At 46.7% G+C, this 6160-nt stretch overlaps 1 protein-coding gene across 1 annotated transcript in view; it reads left to right on the top strand.

Annotated features, from left to right (window-relative positions):
- Positions 1-797: 797 nt before the first annotated feature.
- Positions 798-6160, top strand: part of STAT1 (signal transducer and activator of transcription 1) — a 28649-nt gene continuing 23286 nt past the window's right edge. Inside the window, exons 1-2 of the mRNA XM_032946256.2 lie at positions 798-974; positions 1423-1541. The gene's annotated coding sequence lies outside the window, so the exon portion shown is untranslated. The remainder of the gene's footprint in view (positions 975-1422; positions 1542-6160) is intronic.

The raw sequence follows: 6160 nt of genomic DNA, 5'->3' as shown, positions 1-6160 counted from the left end.
GGGGAGGGAACAGGGGAGGGGGTGAAGGGAACAGGGGAGGGGGTGAAGGGAACAGGGGAGGGGGGAGGGAACAGGGGAGGGAACAGGGGAGGGGGTGAAGGGAACAGGGGAGGGGGAGGGAACAGGGGAGGGGGGGAGGGAACAGGGGAGGGGGGGAGGGAACAGGGGAGGGGGGGAGGGAACAGGGGAGGAGGGAACAGGGGAGGAGGGAACAGGGGAGGGGGGAGGGAACAGGGGAGGGAACAGGGGAGGGAACAGGGGAGGGAACAGGGGAGAGCGGGAGGGAACAGGGGAGGGGGGAGGGAACAGGGGAGGGAACAGGGGAGAGCGGGAGGGAACAGGGGAGGGGGGGAGGGAACAGGGGAGGGGGGGAGGGAACAGGGGAGGGGGGAGGGAACAGGGGAGGGGGAGGGCGAGGTCCCCCGCGGATCGCGCTTCCGTTGCCGGGAAATCCCCGCGCTGGACATCCTCGTCCTTTCTGGGAAGTCACGTGGGTCCCCCCCCCCTCCTCCTTCCACACAAACAGCAAGGCTCTCCTATTGGTTCGCGAAGCTTTACAGGCAGCGAGTTCGCTGTTCCCATTGGATTATACGAGAACCCCATTTCACCCCTCACCACCCCCCCACAACCGCCCCAACTCCCTCGTGCCATTCGCCGTCAAGCTACGAGAGCGGCGCGCTGATTGGTCGACGGCGTCGTGATTGTGGTCGTGGGAGGGGCTCTCGGTGGTGGTGGGGGGTGGGGGGCTCGCGGGGGTGGTGGGATGGGGGCTCGCGTACAAACACTAGCGCGCCACTGCGCATGCGCACACACACACACACGTGTTCGTGACAGCGGTGGTAGGAGGGGGGCGCTGGTGAAGGCGGCGTCACGCTCGACCGCGGCCGAGTGCCGGAATCGTCCGGAGTCAAGTGTGGGGGGAGCCCCCCTCTCACTCACACTCGCTCTCGCCTGCAGTAGGAGACGCAACAACGGTATGTTCGGCGACGGTTTGCGGCCGCGGATAGATACTCGAGGGTACAAGGGTCGATGTAGGTGACATGGGCTTGGGTCGCGTGTCCGCCACCCCCCTTCCCCCCTTCCCCCCCCCCGTAGCCAGACGCCTCTACGCGGTAAACAAACGCTCGGAGGCCCTCCCCCTGCCCTCTCTGCGCACGGCGCTTGCTTAAGCCGAGGCCCTGTGCGACTTCTTTATTTTATTGATGCGGGTTGGGAAGTGACTTGTGGAGAGCGAGAGACGTGCGCTGACACAGGAGGGGGGAGACGGGCTGCTTGCTTGCCTGCCTGCTGGCCTGAGGCACGGCTCCGTGTTCACGCCAGGAGTTGACCTTTCTCAACCCCACCGCCTTCCACCACCACCACCGTCGCTTGACCGCGTACAAAAAAAAGTTGAAGTCCCACTTTTCTGTTTGAGGTGCGCAGCTCCCGTTTGTGCTTGCGGGTGAAGCCTCCACGTTCCCGCGGGGAGCATCGCAGCACGCCTCAAGACGCGGGTCGCAGCTGGTGGTGCCTGCTGAGGGCCCTGCTGATTATTACACCAGGTGAAGCGTAGTCTCAAACATAATGTTGATTTTGCTGACCATGGATGGACGATGGTGACTATGATGTTGACAGTAAATGACGACGATAATGCAGACTATGGGTTTGGGGTGGGGGGGGCATGAAAAAGAGTTTTGTAGCTCATCGGATTTTTCCAGGATAATTAGAGAATAGTGACTATTAAAATGGTGACGACCGTAAAAATTAAGGTGATTAATATGAGGATGATGATTCTGTTCTTGGTGAAGATGATAGTGATGATTGAGATGGTGGTGGTGAAACTAGTGACGTTTATGATGCTGGCGTGAAGATAATAGCCGTGATGATTGGGAGAGGTGGGACTAAGTTTGACCTCTGGGCAGGATGTGAACTGTGGATGTGTCCATGAACACTTGTAGGATCTAAGACTGTTCAGCCTGTAGACAACCCATTGTGCTTTCTGAGAGCCTTCAAAGAGTTTGAAGCCGTAGACAAGTGCACGGTTGACCTTGGAGAACGAATATAACTGTTTAACTCCTCTGCTATAGTGGCTGGCGAGCAGGCCGAGTTGTTTGCGTGGAGACAGTTCAATTTTATTAAACTGACGATATAAGAATGTACAACCAAAGTACTGTTTTGTAATCAAGTACATTACATAAGTTGCTTTACACAACTGTGTACTTCTTTGGTTCTTTCGGTAAAGTCACGTAGAATGAGAATAAAATAATAAATTAATAAAATAACAATACAATTCTCACGACGTTTCGGCCACAACACAAGTGGCCTTCATCAGGTGAAGGGACCAGACTGTCTCGAGGAAAGCGCTGGAGCGAACACAGCCAAGCTCCAGCGCTGTCCTTGAGACAGTCTCGTCCCTTCACCTGATGAAGGCCACTTGTGTTGTGGCCGAAACGTCGTGAGAATTTTATTGCGTTATTTTATTAATTTATTATTTTATTCTCATTCTACGTGACTTTACCGAAAGAACCAAAGAAGATGAATCCTTGCAGTCACGAAAGCTTTAAATCGAAATGTGTACTTACTGTCCATGATACCATGCACGTTGAAGAACAATACAAGTTCATGTATGGCTGTCAGAAGTAGGAACACGCTCGAGAGCAATGGTTCTTAACCTTTACTACAGCCTTGCACCGCTTTGGTTCTCAATGCTTAAAATATATATCATGAAAATAAGTACATGGGTTTTGAAACAAAGTAGTTGTATTCTTAGCTCTTTCGGTAAAGTCACGTTGAAGGGAAACAATAAAATAATACAATATATAATACAATAAAAATTCTCACGACGTTTCGACCATAACACAAACGGTCGTCATCAGGTGTGTCGGTTTGCATTAATTTCGTGATAATTTTTATTGTTTTATATACATTTTATTGTTTCCCTTCAACGTGACTTTACCGAAAGAGCTAAGAATATGAATTACTGCAGTCACGAAAGCTTTAAATCAAAAGTAGTTGTACTTGCATGTCCGTGCTTAATTTGTGTTTCGATGATTTTTCCTTATAAAAACACCTGGCCAAGTCTCGCATCCCCAGAAATGGCATCACGCACCCCGGGGTGCGTGCATCCCAGGTTTAGAGCTACTGCCCTCGAGGATGTCCACTGTGAAGTTGGAGCGATGAGATCCGTAAGAGCGAGATGCAGTTTGGCATCATTGGACCACGAGTGTTGGCAACGACGTTGGCCTTTGTCCACCTGTAAGGTAGAGCATGGCTTATGCTGATCATGGTGACAGTTTTCACGTCTCCCTTATTCGGGGAATTATCTACATTATTCCACATGCTGTTAATGCAAAACATTGTTGTAGCCAATGAGTCATGGCCTCCAGCCTAAAAAAATATATCATAGTTCTATAATTAGCACATTTCAGTTTCCCTTACTGTTTTAGGCCAGGTCGTAATACAATTGTACTTCTATCTGACCAATAACGTATCCATATCTTTGGATATGATTGAATCGCTTCCCAATTAGTGTACAAGATAAGTTGAGCTGGACTTATCTCGTGCATTATTCAAAAAGTTACGTTCAATGCTGAATGTTGTGCAGGATAATACTTAAATTATGAACGAATAACCACAATGTACAGTTTGCCCAATTTTGCTTCTGTATGCCATCGTGGTAAACATTCTGACCAGCAACCGCCAAGATCATTCATCATTACCCGCAGTTCCTGTTACAGCATTACTAAAGATTTTGATCGTGCGCTGAAATGAGTGCATCAAGGAGAAGTCTTCAAATAATTCTGAGACCACAGACCCCGCCTCTACCTTAGACCGCCGCATAATCATTCGCTGGTCTAGGTGTAAAATGCATTTGTTATGGTCTTGAATTCACGAAGTGGTCGGTTATTGTTGAGCACTTTCTCAACCCCTTAATGCACATCACTTCTTAAAGTTCTCTAAATGTTTTAATTATTCCTAACTTCCCTGCAAATGTGATCAAAATGCATTGAGTCTTATACATCAGAATCCAATTCACAATAGTTATTTACATACAGTACTGTAATGTCCCATTGTTGATGTCCGTTCTTTCAGGGAGGTTATTATTTTTGGGAGAAAATTGATCGTCATAGGTATTCCAGATGTCCTCAGTTGCTCTTGTGCTTATACAAGATACTTAAGAGAGGATGCTGTATACAGTAGTGAAATAAAGTTGCAGCCCTGCAAATTCTTTGTTTCACCTCTGCTGGCCGAAGGGTCTCCACTTAAATAATGGCCCTTTAGTGGCTAGTTTGTCTGAATAGTCCATGCTTTCTGAACGTCTTGAAAGAGGTGCGGTTACCCACACTTTACCCCACCACACGTGTCCTGCCGATCGACTAACTTTTGGTGTGTTAATTTATGCTTCTGGGTGAATGGAGGCCAAAGTGTTGTTGAATGGGTTGGTCACCAGATCGCAAATTTAGAGTGCTAATAATGACACCACGGCAGCTTATAATAAGTCGCAAAACTATTCCTGTATACTCTACTAAATGACTTTACAGGAAGTTGTAGAACATGTTTGCCTCAAACATAACCCTTGGGTTATTGGTTAAATCTAGGAATAGTGGTGCCGTGTGGCCGGTCAGCTGGACAGCATGTGTTGTTGTAAAGTGTTGATTGTCATGGGTTAAACATGCAAAGTTTACATTGTGAGCTATTGAATTTCCAAAATTATTTAACTATGAATTCGTGTATTGTCGATCTAAGCCGTTTTAGTAAATCAGGCAATTTATATTACACAGTTAATGTGCTCAGTTCATATTAGTATGTAGAGATGATATGTGTACACATCTGCATTAGCCGCTCTGTGAGTGGGCTGTCCATATGTACATGTTTGGGTAATCCAAATGCTGGATGAGGGCCTCTTCACAGCGTGAGGCTTATTTGACCATACCTTGCCATGCTTGCCAATACGGGTTGGTGAACGTTGGGAGCAAAGACATTTGAGCATCGTATAGGATAACGATAGATTTTCCTGACCTGCCATTTGCTGACACTGTTGCCCCGTAGTTGCCTGTGACACCTGTTTTGGTTGATGGTGGTCACCCATCCAAACACTGTACAGGCTCCGCCTGCTTAGCCTCTGAGATGAGGTTGGATGTATTCTGGATGGTTTGGTGAAAGGCCAACAGATGGTACATCATTGCAATGTGTGTTTTCGGTTAAAAATTACAGATATGCGAGTTTGAATGTATTACATATATTGGAAATATAATCCCTCCCACAAATCTCGTGTTTGATAAGGGTAAACGTGCAAATTATGGCCTTGTTTATGTTTCGCGTGAATGGCATTGCATGCCATATTTATTTAATTATTAATCGATTATGCAAGAGAAGTTGGCTCCAAGAATCTTAACCTTATGAACTCTGACACACATTAGCCGAGGCCTTTTTTTTAGCATGGCAGCCAACGGAGGAAATGTTTGTATTGTTGCAAGACGAGACAAGCTGTTCCAGTCATCGTGACACATGCTTTAGTGCAATTTAATGTTTACTTGGTTATGGATATGTATTTCACACTGCTATTGTTGTTACGTGCTCGGTATTGTACTATGTTCTAGGGGAGGTTTTGTTTACGATCAAAAATTTTAATGGGAAACAGACCCGTACTGGAGCTACAGTAAATCAGTTGGAGAGTGCCACTTATATTGAATTTTTTCCCTAAGTTGGAGATACAATTGATTAATGCTTTTGTCTCATAGTCACAGTGTCAGTCAAGAAAACTGTACTGAAATAAGTGCTACATTTGATCAACGTAAGGTGACAATGGCGTGCCGGTTTTAGTGTCAATTAGCTCGTATGTCAATGTTAGAGGAATTTTTGGGTTTTGTGTGGTTTGAACATTTGAAAGATTCACGTGTTTCGTGGGGGACCATTTAAGGCTGGAGGATCACTCAGTGCTCTTCGTCATTAGTGCCTTTATTGTATCGACCTTCGGGTATACAATAACAGTAAATACATACACTGTAAAATGGTTTCACTTCAGCAATTCTTTTTATGGTCTCCAGAGTTTGGAGATATACAGTATACTTGTGTTTCGATCCCGACCGAGACACAAGTATACTGTATTTGGAGTTTGTAGGTTCTACCCATGGTCACGTGAACATTTTCCCCTGGTCCTCCGGTTTTGCCCTCCACAATT

This window comes from Petromyzon marinus, chromosome 4, assembly GCF_048934315.1.
Source record: "Petromyzon marinus isolate PM22_M1 ecotype Great Lakes invasive population chromosome 4, UKy_Petmar_22M1.pri1.0, whole genome shotgun sequence".
Classification (NCBI taxonomy): domain Eukaryota; kingdom Metazoa; phylum Chordata; class Hyperoartia; order Petromyzontiformes; family Petromyzontidae; genus Petromyzon; species Petromyzon marinus.
The sequence above is the reverse complement of the archived record's forward strand: the minus strand, read 5'-3'. Positions and strand labels throughout refer to the sequence as shown.